The sequence below is a fragment of the Corvus moneduloides genome, chromosome 15, assembly GCF_009650955.1.
Source record: "Corvus moneduloides isolate bCorMon1 chromosome 15, bCorMon1.pri, whole genome shotgun sequence".
In the NCBI taxonomy this organism is placed as follows: domain Eukaryota; kingdom Metazoa; phylum Chordata; class Aves; order Passeriformes; family Corvidae; genus Corvus; species Corvus moneduloides.
The window spans coordinates 6048825-6064389 of NC_045490.1; positions in this window are offsets into that span (position 1 = coordinate 6048825).

Below are 15565 nucleotides of genomic sequence, written 5' to 3' on the forward strand. Positions count from 1 at the left end.
ATAGTGACCTTTCAGAGACACTGATGGAGTAGCCTGAAATCCACAGTGAGGAAAACACGGCAGATCTCACCATCAAACCCTCATGGTTCTGTTCTCCAGCTCTCATAAAAGTGCAGCTCCTGGTGAAGGCATGAGCATTCTTCATCTCAGTCTCCACTTATCTCATTACAGATGAGATGCATTAATACAAGGGGATTTTGAGATCCTAAACCTGGCCTACAGATACAAAACATGTAACCCCCTAAAACAGGGAAAACTTTACTCAAAACATGTGTACAAAGCAGTGCAGCTACTTCTTCCTCCTTCCCAAACTCCCCTTGTTTTGTTTACACCAATTTTAAGTAGGTGATGCTCAGATGACATTTAATCCTTAGATTTTATGAGTGAAAACAAATATTTTCCCTGGTTAAATTCCTATTTTTTCACACAACTTGTACAAGACTCACAGACATGGCAGTAACATGGATGAAGGTCACGGTGCACGGTCTCAAGGTAGAGCACATTAGACTTAAAATTATGCCTCAACTGTTCTTAAAATATTCCAAGGCTGAGGACTATAGATGATCCCCTACAGTTATAACAGTTTTTTAGAACTCCTCAATGTTATTTTATTCCATGGTGATTTGTCCCAGCCCAATCAAATATACAGAAGAGTTTATCCTCCTCCATGCTTTTATTTTTGTGTCATCTATCTGCATCCTCTTTCTCTGGAAGTTGGGCAGCCCCAGTTCTCCTCATCTTTCTGGTTGCTAGATCTCCAATTACTGAACACTAGTAAATTCTCATTCTTTCTAAAATATAGAAGTTGAAGATAGGAGATGGTTCTCAAAATTCAAAATCAAACCAGAATAAAAATCCTGTGAGAATGTTACATTTTAGTCTTTTTTTGCTGACTTGAAGAGTCAAGACTTATCAATAAAGGTATCAGCAACTGTAAGAGTCAAAAGACTTGGACCTGGACAAAAGGAATAATTTATCTGAATAGTTTCATCTTTGTCTGTTTAATTATTTGAACTAATCTGTTTCAAATAGTTCTTGGTTGTTAGCATATTCTCAAGCACATCATGGCCAGTATTAATTACTTCAAATTCAATTTGCTTTGCTTGATTGACCAACAAAGTCACAGAACTCTGTGGCTTTGTGTTTGAAAGAGGGCAAAGAAGTCTCAAAGAAGCTTCTCAAAGAGATGCAAGTTTGCTTTGTCCAAATATCCTGCAATCATCAAAACTTTGTTCTTTCCAGAACTATGCCTACAAACAATCTTTGCTAGAATAATTACAGAAAACGGGCAGTGGAAAATGAACAAGCCAAAAAAAAATTTCTCTTCCTTCCCTTCACTGTACAAAGACTGATCCCCTTCCTGTCATCAGCTCCCAAACCAATCCAGGATCTCACAGCACACAAACAGGTACATTTTGATGGGAAAATTATGCAGCCAAGGAGTAAAGTAGAACAAAGGGAACAGCTGTTGCCAGTCAAGGCTGGAGAAGAGAATCAGAATTAACATGGAATTTGTAAATTTAGCAAATCTATTCTGAGAATTCAGAATGATGAATCATTCCCCGCCTCCCTAACTTCCCCTGTGCCTTGAGAGAAAGTTCATTTGGCTTAACTCTGGCCCTCCATTGTCTTTTAGACAAAAAAATTCCCACAAGTGCTGTGTTCCCAAAGATGAATAGAGGAATAGAGGTCAAAATCCATATCCTGAGCTGTTGCTTTGACCTTTCAGTCCTTTTTCTTACTGAGTCAGTTTTGCCTATATGTAACAAGCTTGTTTCTTTAATTGCCATTACAGTTTTAACTTTCTTGGCCCTGGAGAACACTTACCAGGAACACTCACCAGGAAAACTGGTAGAACCCATGGCTGGTCCAGCTGAGCAGTCCAGTGCACCCAAGCAGTGCCAAGCAAGAGCAGCCTCCAGCAGTGGTGCTGGAGAACCCCAGCCCCGTATGGACAGCCTAGGAAAGCAGAGAAGGATTAGATTTCCCCACTGAGAAAAAGTGGTTCAGCTCCTGTTATGCACCTCTATTTCTTTACCCCATCTCTTGTTTGCCTTGCCTACTTAGATTGATGATTCCCTTGTTTTTGTTACCCTACCCACACAATTTCCCAAGCATTCTTGGAGGTGCCCTTTTCCTGCAATCCCCATTGTCTGTAGAGTCTCTCCCTTTTCTGTAGCTGCTCTTTTCAACCTCCTTTGTCCTCCTTTCTCTCTAACCCTTTTTTATCCTTTTGCCTTCTCTCCTAGCACTTCTCTGCCTTGTAACCTATCACTTTCTGCTCAAAAGGGAAACTATAAATCAATAGCCTGCACTGTGGAATTGCTGCCTTTTCCACTTTATTTAAATTCTGCCCTCATAAGAATCAATTCAAAACTCCACTATCTCAGCCAGAAGAGAGGAAAAGTGCATGCAAGCACCTTCTTCACATACAGTGGCCCACCCAGAGCTCCAGTGCCTGTACACACCCAGACACACACAGCCCAGTGGCACTTGAAAACACAGGTGGTGTGTCAAAAATCACACTGTCATCTCTTTTGAGGTTTTGGTCTCCTTTCAGTGTCAAGGGAGCAAGCAGAAAGGACAACTAAGATTTTGCTGTTCCCATTTCACATTTTATGCTCCTCAGAGCAGGGAATTTTCCCAATAGAATGTTGTGTCAGATGACAGAAATTACAATTTTTCACGCAGCAAAATTGACTTAAATTACCCCACAAAACCACCAGAAAGTCCGGCTCTGAACCTATTACTCAAATCCTCGTTGATAGACACGTTTGGCTACAGCACTGCCAGGTAGAAGTCTTATTTTGGTCAGGGAATGGATATTCCTGTACAGACCCACAGTCCTGCTCCAGCTGGAGGATGCAGCAGCAGCTCAGCAGTGCAGCCCATGGCCCCAGCACTGATCAGCAGCTGGACAGGAGCCCCACCCTGGTCCTTGCAGCATGTCCCCATTACCCAAAACACAGCCAGGCAATGCTGATTCAACCACCAGTCATAAAAGCAGCAAGAAGTTTGGCTAAAAATGTCCATGCCTGTGACAGCAGCCAGGAATGAACAGATTTATGTTCATAAGGCATTAGGCAACCTGTGAAGGCATCTCACCTATTTTTAGTGAAAGAAGGAGCCCACAACACCTGGGGTCCAGCTGAGACTCTTCAGAAAAGTGCCACATCGAGGTGGGACTAATCCTTGTCCTTGTAACAGGGCAAATATGAGTCAGTGTGCTAGCAAAGGACAAGCTGCGCTCCCCTGGAGAAAAAATTTCTCCTTTTCAGGAGAAATTCGTGCTCTTAGGTTAGAATTTCTCATGGCAGAAGTCTCTGTGATCCTGTAGCCCAGGTGCATCTGGCATAATTATTTGGTACACTATGTTAGAAAGGCATCCAGTTGCTCTTTGGTGCTCAGGCTAAATTCTACTTGGTCCTTTGATGGTAAATGAGAGGCATAAATCAATGGAAGTTGATCAGTAATTATACAAAATTACAGTATGCTTTTGTGGTGTTTTTGAAAGAAAGTGTCATTTTGCTACTCAGCCTGACTAATTTCTGGCTCATGTTGAATCATTGTGCCATGTTTGCAACTCATTAAAGCCACACTCACAGATCCCTCACCACTTTGCCTCGGTTTCTGCGACGACAAGGGGGAGAAATGATCCTTTCTCCAGGCTCCTGCAGTACCTTGTGACTTGCCTTGAGGGGACAGGGCTTTGTCAGGAAAAGCCAGCCCTGCAGGCTGGGCTGACAGCTGACAGCTCACCCTGCAAGTGAAGCAGGGTCCCTTACTCAGCCTCAAATTGCCACGCCGGGGTCAGGCTTGGGCATGGGAACAGAGGCTTTAAAGCTTCCTTAGGCTGTTCAGTCCCTGTCCTGCTCCTTGTAGTCCAACCAGACCCAAGGAGTCTGAAGCTGGAGCACAAACACCCATGAACACACAAATCTGCACTCCATAAAATGTTCCTACAGCAAAAATCCATTTCAATACTTTTTGGTTGGTTGGAGGCTTTTTTTTGTCAAATGCTCTGTGCTGAACTAAGGATTACTTACAACATATCTATACTTATTTCCACTTTGGAAAAAACTGACTCAGACCCGAATTTTTTTCCATTTTTTTTCTATTTCATTTGAACATCCTGGGAAATTCTACTGGAGAAATAGAAAAAAATAATTGAAAATAAGCAACCCCACAAAATGGTCTTATCACAACACACAAACCAATGAGAGGATCCCTCACTGTGTAATCCTAATGTTCTCAATGGCCTCTTTTATGCCAGTTCTGAGCATAGCTTTACATTATTTTCAGTAAAAGTGGTTATCACAGCTACCTTTAGGCATCATTTTCTGACCACAACCTTGCTCCATTAAGGCCAGTGCCACCCAGCAGGACAGAAATGCATCTGAGCACTGTCAGCACCCCCAGCTGACTTCATGGAGTGATTCTGCTGTACCAAAGGCAGCCAAAAAGCCAACTAGAATTTCCTGGCTTTCTAGACACCTCCAATATCTTTACTGATATCACCCAATATCAGCCCAACACCTTGCAAGTGTCCAGCACTATTCAACAGCTGTGATTACTCAGTCAAAAATTAATTTGGGGCAAGATTAGCAGTGGCAATAAGACAAATATGCTTCTCTAGGAAGCACAGAGAGGGACGGCAAGGAGGGAGAGACGTGGTATTCCTGAAATCCAGAACAAAAGTCTTTGCCACAGAAAACCAACTGAAATATTTCAGTGGAGGTTGTTGTTTTGCCTCCTTTGTTTCAGAAGAGTCAAACATCCCTTTCTCAGAAAAAGCTTTAAATTTGAGTTCACATTTGGACTTACAAGCCCATTTCATCTTCGCGAGTACCAAATGCCTAACTCTGGATGAGATCACTGTCATCTTTGCTAAGCAGGATCATCAGCCCCCCAAACTGATTTAGGATCTTAACTTCAGTTAATCTGCCTGACAAGTTGGAAATCAATCTGCCATCTGGTACCCAAATATATCTAGAGAATAAAAACCCCTTTGGCTAAGAGCAAATGGAGAAACAATAGGTCTGTAACCCTTCCCTTCCCTCCTCCTGCCATGAATACATGCATTATATTTTGGAGTTTTATACTTTCATAGTGTTTTGGTGGACTAGAAGCAGTAGGAGTCACATGTCACTTTAAGAGGCTAAGAGAGATCAAGCAGAACAAAAAGAAATACTTTTTTAAATTACTTTTATGAGAATGTTCAACAGGCATGATTTTTTTTCGGTGTTTTTTTGTGGGTTTTACTAACTTATTTAAGGTAAGGCATGTTGAGCTGTCTTACATCCAAATTATACTTATATTTGGGCAATTCTGAGCATGTTGGTGATTATTAACAACCTCTACTTTTAGGCAATTTAGCATCTAACTTGAATGACCAATGCAGCTAAGATCTCTGCAGGGTTTAATGGGAAGAGAGTCATATTCCATCAGATGCCAATTTACTGAAAGCACCTAGCCTTTGTATCCTGAACTCTGTCAGAGAATGTTTTTTTCTCGGCTAACTCTTTTTGAAGACTAGGCTCCCACACCTTCCCAAAATTTCAGCCTCTGACACCAGAATGATTAGATAAGTTCTTGCACATCCATTGGGAAATAACCATGCAACACCAGAGACATGCAATAAAAATACTCCTGCTGCATACATTACTCTGATTTCCAGAGCACATATTTAAATATAAACCAGCAGTTCTGAAGTAACACTGTGGGTGCTGTCCCCAAGATATTCTCCCATCAATAAGGACACATGATCATAAATGAAATGAAGTGTGCTCCATGGCAACCATAATGAACAACATCACTTTAAATGCTCCCAAAATGGCAACATCTCAAATTTCATATTGCAATACGTTGTCTATTAATTAAAGAGCAAGGGCCGGTTTCAAAGAGGAACTACTAAGGTTTTAAAAATATGCCAGGGATAATGTACTTCATGCATTGATAATTATGTAGCCATTTTTTAAAACAAGCCAGAATTAATTATGTGTCAGATCCACCCCCAGTATAAGGGAATAATTGAGTTTCTTACAAAATTATGGCTCAATAAGAGGCAGTGTATGGGCTGCACATTCTGTGCTGAGTTACACACCGTGGTGGAAATGGGCTGCCGTGCTGCACTTGGCTCAATGCAAAGGCTGCTGCCAATTAACACTGCTAATACATGTTAATTTAAGATTTCCCTTTTCCAACTAATTGATATCTGATTAAATGCAGAATAAGTTTTTTTAAGTGTTCATTAAGTAGCTAAAATTTCCTCATGAGTTTCATGTTTTATATGCGGCCACAATCACGGAATACATAGCTCATGTAATTTCCAAATCATTATAGAGTAATTGGACTTATCAGTTACATGCTAATTAAACTTCCACTGAATGCTCTTTCTGCAATCAATTGACATCAGATAGATGCACGGTGCCCATCTCATTATGGTAAAATGGAATCGCTGAGGCACTTAAAGTGGACCGTGGCAGAGAGAGCAGAGAAGTGTGATGGGAGCAGCACCTGCAGCTCCCAGAGCTACAGTGGACCCAAAACTCCAGCAAAGAGCAAACAGACATTGGACAGGCGTCAAAACATTTCCCAAAGCCTGGGTTAACCCAGGTATTTCACCTGCCCTGTGCTCTGTTCTGCCATTATCACATTGCCACTGACAACGAACTCAGCTGGGTTTGTATCTAATTCAGTGCATCCCCAACCCACCAAAGCTCAGAGCGTCCCAAGAACATCAGTTCTGGGGAGAACAACACACTCACTGACAGATTGTGCCTATGTCAGAACATGGAACAATCTGTTTTTGGAGACCTGCTAAACTGGCTGTTGGTCTGGATGCTGCTCCTGCCATGCAATAGTTAAGAACTTGTGATTTCCGTGGGAAATAAATTATCCATGAAGAAAAGGAACAAGGGAAGATGCATTGATACATCCTAAATTCAGATGTGCTTTCCTCACCTGGTGAAATGCATTCATCACCAGTATGATAAGGACAAAAAGGTTTGGTGACATTACCTGATGAGGAGGAAATCAGACTTATGTCCACTCTGTGTTTCACTGGCTTTTGATGGACCAGCATGATTGGGTGAGAGAATTTGGGGAACACAATGTGATGACAACTGAAACTCTTCCTAGTAGTTAATAAGAAGGAGATAAAAAATATGAGAAAACATCAGATGCTTTAAAATGTTTTTTTTCAAACTTCTATCTGCCAGTACTTCTTTACTCTAAGACTGTGTTTAGCATTGGTTCTCTCTCCTGGAGTTGATTTCTGGTGGCTGGAGTCAAGAAAAATTCAAATGAATTGTCTTTCAGGGAAAGGAGAGGAAAAGAAAAAGAAATGTAAGCAAGTTTCCCTTTCAGCACTGCCAGGGAGCTGGGCCTTTACTCCTCTCTCTTGAATAAGAGAAAACCTGCTGAGCTGTATGGGAGGTTTTCCTGAATGTAATTGTGGGGTTTAATCTTCCAGCTGATCAAATGGGCTGGAGTGCAGCTCTGCACAGCTGTGAGGAATGTTGCTGCTCCTCAGCCCACGGACCCACCGGAACCCAGCCTGGGAGCATCGTGGTGTGCACCCAAAGCACTTCTCCTGTTCCTCCCCGTGGGAGCCTGTGCCAAAATAAGCAGATAGAACCCTGGGAAACACACATATTTCAAACCCACAGGGACCAAGCCAGCTCCCAGAGAGGTTCTCTTTGGTTGGGTTTTTATTTTTTTGTTGTTTAGTTTTAAAAGAGCCCAGATTTCTACAAATGAATACTGATTTCTCCAGCTGATATTCCTGTAGTGCTCATTTACAAGCACTTTCCAAGTTGAAAGACAAGCATGAGTGTTTTATTTTTCAATGAAAACCTGAGAATTAGACGGAAGACCTAGAAGAGATGTCATAGTCAATTACTAATGTGAGGCTCTAAAAGTGCAATTAAGCATGGATGAGTATTCGCACTAATTGCAAACAAGTTTCCTTAGACCAGTTAACCTGTCTGCTTAAGAGAAAGTGAATTTCTATGACCTATGTGAAAAAGCCCTTTAATAAAATAGTCTCTTCCATTAAAAAAAAAAAAAAAATTCTAAACCATGCCTGCAATTATCATCAACTTCCAGCACAAGGAATAGAATTATTTGCCTGTAAGCTAAAAAGCCAAGAGCTTTATATTTCTAATTAATGCTGTAAGACTAACTGTTGAGCCTTTCAATGCTGTAAGAGTGACCACCCTACTTTACTTTAGGTTTAAAACAATTCTCCAGAGTCCCTGCCTCCAGAGCAGCATATCTAAATTTCATGAAGTAACCAAGGGTGACATCTCTTAGAAAGAAACAAGTGGAGACTCACCTGGGTTTTGGTGCTGCTTTGCCTCTCGGTGGCCTTTGGATGTTGTTGACTTGGACAGTCCCTCTTCCCAGCCTGGGAGTTGTCTAAAACTCCTCATCTTCATTTTCTCTAGAAAATCAGGTGGAAATCTGCTGCAACCCTTCCCCTCTCCTCCCAGCACTGGCTGCAGAACCAGGGCTATGGAAATTAAGAGAGACCTTCAGTTGTAATTGCATGAGGCTTCCTAAAATTAACATTCATCTCCCTGATATGCACATCCCCACACCTGGAAGAACTTTCCATTTGTTTATATGTTCAAGTGGAAAGCAGGATAGAGCTGACATGCACCTTGTTGCATGAGAAGCACTGATTTGGGTGGTAAATCTGCAAACAGCTACAAAAGCTGATAGAATCATGTATCACTAGTATTATACATGTGTTGGATTTCTTTTTAATTTCAAAATTATTTCCTTTATGGCAGGCTGATTTTATTTCTGTATTGAATTTCACTTAATTGTCCCTTGTTTTAATCTTGCAGGAGCTTTTAAATCACTGAGGAGCTCCAAGAATGTCATCTGCTTGCAGGTACTGTGTGCAGTAAGATGTACTGCTGCTATTATTGCCATTATTAGGAGTGTATGTTATGGTGGGAGTTTCATTTGATGTGACTTATGGGAACAAAAAGCAAAATGAAACCAAGCCTTTTCCCCATCTGGCACTTTGCCATTTCGCTGTTTCTTTTCATATAACTTTTCACTCTTTTCAGTAATTGATTGTTTTTATTTGGAGGAAGGGAAGATGACATCCCCAGTAACACCGTTACCTTGGAGGGTTTGATCAGAAGGAATGGGACTCACTTCAAGCCAGCTGGGAACCAGCTAAGTGAGCAGTGGCAAATATATAAATTTTGAGCTGTCTAAATCAGTATTTCCTTGGCCTTCTCTTTATGTGCAGCAGACTTACTTCCTTGGGCAACCTTTAGCACTTCTGTATTTTGCAATTAAACACAACTGCAATTGCCTTTATCGTAGGAGCACAGGGGAATTTAGCAGCATCCCATAAAGAGAAGGTTGACTGGCATTTTTCCTAACAAAATTTTATTTTCAATTGTCAAACAACAGTTGGGACATGAATTCTCTTCTGCAGTTCAGCTTTATGGTAAAGTTTCATGTCAGGTTGTTTACCATTTCCAGATATTAAAAACAGGTAAAATACACTGTTGCAGTCAAGGTAAAAAACCCTATAGAACCATTTAATTGAATATTTTTTCTTTTCTTTCCTCCTGAGGGCCATTTTGCAGCTTTCTGTGAATAACAGGATACAATACAAATATACATCTTAAATCCACCACTGCTTTATACAATTGCACGCTGTTTCCACTGTTACTCAGTAAATTGTCCTGTCTAATATAAATTGCCCTGCATTCACCTAACTCCATTTTCACTTGCTACTGTGTGACTCAGAAATCTGGTTTTGCTAGCATTTTCTACCATAAATGAGTTTATAGGTTTCTAGCATGAATTTGGGATGATTGCATGTAATTTTGAGTTGTTCAGCTTATTAAAGCAGTCGATATGGACAAAAGAAACAGCACTGGATTCTCATTCCAGTCCATAAGAGCCACTTCCCTCTATTCCTACTGATGTGCCTCCTATGACAATTACAAGTTATTTCCTTTATCCTTCGCTACGCAGCGTTTAAAACTGACAAAATCATCACAGGATTTAAATTAAAGCTTGTTGCCAATGTTTCACCTCCAAACGAATGCAGCTTTTAATAAATTATCTTGAGCCTAGGAGAGGTTCCATCATGATTCACTCTGGAACATCTTGAGTGCTGGGGTATGCCAGCAGAAATAATTTCAGCAAGGCTCTCTGTTAAGATGCAGCATACGTGATTAAAGGAGCTGCAGTTTTGAACAAATGGTTCAACATGTTGGTGTCAAAAGGAAGCATATTCCCTCCTTCAACTGGCTTGGCAGCTGTTGGACTTCATTATGAGGAGCAAAACACAGAAGTGTGCAGACAGGTGCACGGCAGATGAAGGGCTCCAAAACAAGGCAGAGCAACAGCTTCACTTTGCTGGTAACAGAACAGAGACAGAAAAAGAACATCCATGCAGAGCTGTGATTTGGGGTGAGCATTAGTTTAAAAAAAACCAAACAGAATACCAAAAAAAACCCCAATACTAATACTAATAATAAATTAAAATACTAGCAATTCATGCAGTATAAGCCTGCCTCCAAAAATAAGGGAATTGCCAAAATACATAAAATGATTCGTGCCTGTTGTCTCCCACAAGACTGTGAGAATGTTTAAAAAGAAATTGTGTCTTGAGTTGGCAAAGTAACAGCTCTGTTTCTCAGCTTAAAACAAAAATTAAGAATTTGGCTATTGATATTTAATGCTTAAGGACTGATTTCCTGATGCTAAATATGTATTCAGAGGCTTAATTCCCACTGAAATCAAACTGCCAAAGTTCATCTCAGAGTGTCTTCTTAACTTACACTTTTGGAAATGTAGGGATAGACACTTACAACACCCACAAATTGCCTAGACAAAAAATAGGCTAGTTCTTATAAGTGATGCTGATCGAGGGCTTAAACAGCTCAGCAAGAGAGGGCCTGGAATTATTTAGGATGTGTGATAAAGATTAAGGCAAGTATTGCCTTGATGCCTGTACCCCAGATTCTGGAGGAGAAGGTGCCAAAGGGGTCTGGAGAACCCTGGCAATTCTCCATGGCAGGGAATCACACTGTGGTTGCACATGGGGCAATTATGAGGCAGGGTGGGAGAGCCTTCCTCCAAATCATCCACACCAGGTCAAGCCAAAAACACCCACTGAGACCTCCACAGCCTAGAAATTGCCATTGGAAAAAAATCTCTCCAGTCACAGACATGGATACTGAAGTCACACCTGGATATTTCAGGATCAGCAGGAATCAGGGTGCTGCGGTGTTGGGCAGCTGACAAACACACTTGGAACTGTCTCCACCAGGCCCCTTAACATCATGTACCACTAACTGAGCTGGGCACATAATTTGACAAAAAAGGTCTTCCTTTCAGCCCATGCAGGTGAGCACCAGCCCACAGCCTTTCTCTAAGGTTAGTGGGATACTACAAAACCAACAATCGGCAGTTTTTCGGCTGAAATCGTTCCCCCACATGGAAAGAAGAGTGAAATCGTTGGTCATGCAGGACACAAAGGCAAAGAGCAAACCAGGGAGGCTTCTGCTGCCTGAATGATAAGACATTGGTGATGTTAAGCGCTGTGTTTATTTTCCCACGGCAAAGCGATGCTTGCCTGTGAGGAATTGTCTTTCTTTAAATAAAGCACCTTTCAAACAAGCGCATTACAAAACCATCTGAGCACTCCTGACAGTCAAGTTGGTGTGTGAGACAATGGAAAATTATTCATCATGAATAAATTACCAGATGAACACACTCTCCCTTTTTTTTAGATGTATTACTGGAGTCCTTGAGGCTGTGGGTGGAACAAGGGCCTCAGCAAAGGACTGGATAAAAACCATGAGCAGTGGAAGGTAACAAATCCCCAGCCCCACTAAACCTATCAATTAAACTTACAACACAAAGAACCACGTCAGGAAGGAGACTATACAACGAGGAATACTTTTGGTTAAATCAGTGACTAAATCAAAACTAAATTCAGGTCTCCTGGAAACTCCTAGACTCATAGCTCAGGTCAGAAGCAAATTAGGGATGGTAAAAAGGGGAGGTGAGTAAAGAATACATGGATGACTTTTGCTAGTGTTTGAGGACCACTGGTGAAGAAAAAATCAAGTCACAGCTAGATTATACTGTCTATCTGATTTTTATCCTCCAGATCTTCTGCAAATTCCAGCAAGGTGCTGCTCAGAGTGGAGGATAAGATTTTTCTGTTGCCTCCTTTTTGCTGAAATGGTCTAAAAAAGAGGATGAAGAAAGTGAAAAGGGTGCAATCAGTGGATAACAAAGGAATAGCTGCTGATAGCATAAGGAAAATTACGGCTGATACACCAGCCTTCAGTAGTGACAGAGATGCAGTAGCAGGAAAGATGTGAACAGCAGCAAACAAAACCAGAGTTGCACACATGCCCTGAAGCTGGCTTTCAAGCAGTTTTCTCCATATCCTATTCACAGCATTTGGCTTGCTGGCTCCGAGTTTTTCTGTTTCTATTTGTTTTCCTTAAACGAGCAATTAGTCAAATCTGAGTTAATGAAGCTTGCTTAGTCATCCAAGGTCTGTAAAACTTTGCCAGAAGTCAGCATCTTTGCAACCCTTGAAAATGAGGGAGTCTGGCATGACAGGCTTTGCTGACTGGCCTCTTCCATCATCCGAAATCCCATTTATCAGCTCATTTCAGGCATCTTTTGAAATGCAGGAGAGATGAAGAGGGAAGACTTTGTCCTGTCAGGGTAGTTCATATCAGTTCCTTTAGTCTAAAGATTGAGAGACTTAATCATCTCAAGTAGAGATGACACTGAAATATCAGACTCTCGAATCAGTAATGATCAAGAGGGATAGATTTAGAGGATGTCTGAGAAGGGCTCTTCGCTCTCTGTATGGCAATTTGGAATCAGGGTTAAGTCCATAGGGATTTATCACACATCTGGGACAAAAACTGAAAGTGCTGCTCTGATCAAGAGGAGCTTGATGGCCTTGAACTCTTTCAGGGTAAAAACCACCAACCTTATCCTCTTCTAAGCTCCAACTGCAGACCAAGTGAGAGGTGCTGGGGAAGGCACATTTTGAAGTGAAAATGCAAATGTGGTGTCCTGCACACAACAGCTCTTGGCAGTTTTCAGCATGGAAAGGGATCTCCCAGGGAGGGAAGGAAACCCACACCCATTAGACTTCACAGACAGGCAGCAATTAGTGTGCCAGCAAAATTTAATTTCCTTGATAGAGTTATAAAAGCAGCACTGAAGAATCTTTTGACACACAGTCAGCTGAAGAAGAACCTTAAGTGTGCCTTGATATAAGTAAGCCAAAGTCAGCATTAAACATTTTAACTCAGATTTTCATTCATATTATAAAAATAATAAAAAACCACCAAACCAACTTGGAGGAAGATGGAGAATTAATTCCTCCAACCTCTGTGAGTCTGTCTTCTCTCAGATGCTGGTAACACAAACACTTGGTATTTCATTTGGCACACGTGACTGAACAATCAGTGCCCAGAATGAAAGGCATGGACTTCCATATGGGAATGAAGAACTAAAGTCTCCAAGTGAAGGCTATGGCAGATTCCTGTTTTTAGTGCATTATTCATGGAGATGTACAACCAAGACGTGTATTACAGGATTCCATGCTTGCACCCTCTCTCCTGAGGAGACAGAGTCCGACCTGAAGTTGGTGCAATGTGCCACCTCCTCCTTTCCATTCCACTCTCCAGTCTCTTCACATCTCCATCTGTTTTGAGGCCATACAACAAACCACCTTTTGTAGCTTCTCCTCTTGCATAAATCCTTTTAAGATTGAAATGCATCTTAGGAAATCAATTAGCTGGAGTAAATTAACCATGTGGCCTTATATCTACCTTCTGCATTTACTCCTACCTTCTCCACTTTTCTCCTAACTTCTCATGAGGCCATTGTCTCCCTGCTGCTGTGCAGTCACTGATCTCCTGAAACAGTTTTAGAAATCCTGTATCCAGGCCAGGATGATGTAGGATGTAGTCAAGGATTCAAATCCTTTTCAATTCTGTGAGGAGAACCTTCCTATTTTGGGGACCTAAACAGATTTGAGGTCCATCCTGAGTGTCCAGCAGTTCAAATACCTCCAGGTGAGAAGTTAATCTGGTTGTGGCCAGATTCCAAACCAGTACCAAGTACTAAATGAACAAGTAAACCATTTTACTTTCTGGTTCTGGGATTTTTTCTTCCACATCAAGGAATAATTAAGTACTTTGTGTTCTATATCCTAAAGGCCAGTAAATTTGTACAAAAATAAAGTTCTTTCCTTCTGGCTTCTCCTTTATGACATAGAGCGCTGAAGCAGCTCCATTCCAGGATTCTCTCTCCCTGACTGGGATCATCTGTGCACTACATAAAGAAGCAAGGTTTTGGTGTAAAAACATGCCTCTTACCTCTTTTGTTAACCAGAGGCATGGTGATTACAGCTTAATCATAGGCTGTTAAATATATTAACTAATACCTGTAACGAACAGAAAATCAATGTACAATCTGTATTTTCAAGAAAAACAAGAGCCAGTGTCAGCCCTGTGGTGATTCACCATAGAGGTTACTTCTTTTTTTGTTTTGTTTTGTTTCTTCTTTTCTTCTTTTTTTCTTTTCTTCTTTTTTTCTTTTTTTTCCCCCAGGGAATAGAAAGAAAACAAGTGCAAGCTTCCAGCTTGGTACAAATATCAGGAATTATTCTTCCCATAGTAGGAAATTTATTGGTTATGTGTCATCCATATGGGCTATGCCAACCACAGATGGGTCAGGGCAGACTGAATTGAAGCTGATTTCACACACAAGGAGGTATTTGCTGAAGAGGACTATAGTTCCTAATCCACTGGCTTTATACAGCAAGTGCCTCTTTCCAGCACATTTCTGGCAAGTCTTTACTGCATGAGCCATTTCTAGAAGCCCAGAGCATTTCTTACAGAAGCTGTTCTCTAAAAATTGCAAGGGCTGAGGGGTGATGAGGTACTACAGCCATTGTAAGGGGCCTTGGGAAAACACAAATCAAGCCTTTTTCCAGTCCCCAGACACACATAACCATAAAACTGAGAAAACATTGTAAAACGTTACCCTGCCAACCGTGAACACAAAGTTTAAAAAGTTGGGTTTTTTCACCAGTCAGCTCCTTCAGATTCACTAGTTCTGACTTTTATTTATTTGTTTGTTATCCTTCAGCAGCTGGAAACATCATTGTTAAGGCATTTTCTGGGGCAGCAGTACCAGAAATAATTAACTGGGCAAAGCTGCGATCCAGTGGAGAGGAGATGGAGAGTGGCTCATCCTGCTCAGGCCCCTCAGAGACTGCAATCACAGCAGCAGGACAAGCTGGCTTGTTCTCCAGCTGCAGGCTTTTGCAGACCTTCTGAGAGGTTTGAGGAAAGAAATGTGTTTTCTTAGAATTCACAATGAAATCACGCAAAGGAGGGATCCTATTACCCTGTCAGCCGATATCACCCCAGGTTTGGAAACAGAGCACTTCTGCCTCCAGAACAACAGTATTTTTCTGATGCATCTTGTATTTAAAATGCCCTCCCTAATCACAGCTTCTCATAAGGAGCAA